Below are 999 nucleotides of genomic sequence, written 5' to 3'. Positions count from 1 at the left end.
GCATGGATTACGCGCGCCTGTGCGCGCGTGTGTGCGTCATTTGAGAAATCCTCCCCCGGATTCGAAATGGATCCCGCGACCGAAAAAACGATCGTTTTCAGCCTGTTACGAATCGGATATTGCAATTGTTTTCTTTTGTTTTGCGCGCATCGCGCGAGTTTTTCGCTGCGGCGAAAGAAACGCGGGAAAAACCGGGCGAGTAATTTTACGGGTCGATTCTGGGCCGCGCCTGACCTAGATCAATAACGAAGTGGTTCTGTGCTGTGAAAGCTGTTGTCAGCTGCTTCTTTAAAAAGCAGCTTGGGTATTTTGCATTGCTGCTTCTCTCTGTGCAGCCGTGACATTATTTTCTTCTTGCAAGTACTTATCTTTTATTCGACAGGGTTTCCATCATATTGGAATTTTACGTCGCAATTTATCTTCGTACACTGAGAAAAAACATTTTCCCTTTTGATCATGAAAATGAGATAAATCAAATTTTCTTTTTATAAGCGATCAATGATTAATTATGCGTTCATTTCTTAACTACTTTACTGTAACGATATCGATACCACATAATACACTGTGTAGGTAAAGAAACAATGCAATGTTCTCCATAATGCAACACGTTACTCCGTTTTATTATTATAATAATAGACACGCACATTTTTCGCACATAAGGAAGCAGGAAAATTTACCAAGCGCGATTTACGGAACCGTTAATATTCCATTTTTCACGGAAGCGTTCTGCCTCGGGGAAACTTCCGGTTGTTGTACAAAATAGCGGCTTTTAAGATAATAACGCCGGTTTGTGGATCATGGTAATAACCAATTGTGCCGTTCTCGCGGCGAGACGCAACAGCAGCAGCAGCAGCAACGGTGGCAGCAACGGCGGTAGCAGTCCGCTTATTGAAAAGCGCGGCCTCTTTCCGCTTTAACGTAACCGTGCGCGCATCGTTTTACCGGGGGCACAAAAGGGAGGTGGCGTGTATTGTAAAACTGAAAACTAGGAGGAGGTTT

This window comes from Ooceraea biroi, chromosome 5 (genome assembly GCF_003672135.1).
Source record: "Ooceraea biroi isolate clonal line C1 chromosome 5, Obir_v5.4, whole genome shotgun sequence".
In the NCBI taxonomy this organism is placed as follows: domain Eukaryota; kingdom Metazoa; phylum Arthropoda; class Insecta; order Hymenoptera; family Formicidae; genus Ooceraea; species Ooceraea biroi.
The sequence above is the reverse complement of the archived record's forward strand: the minus strand, read 5'-3'. Positions refer to the sequence as shown.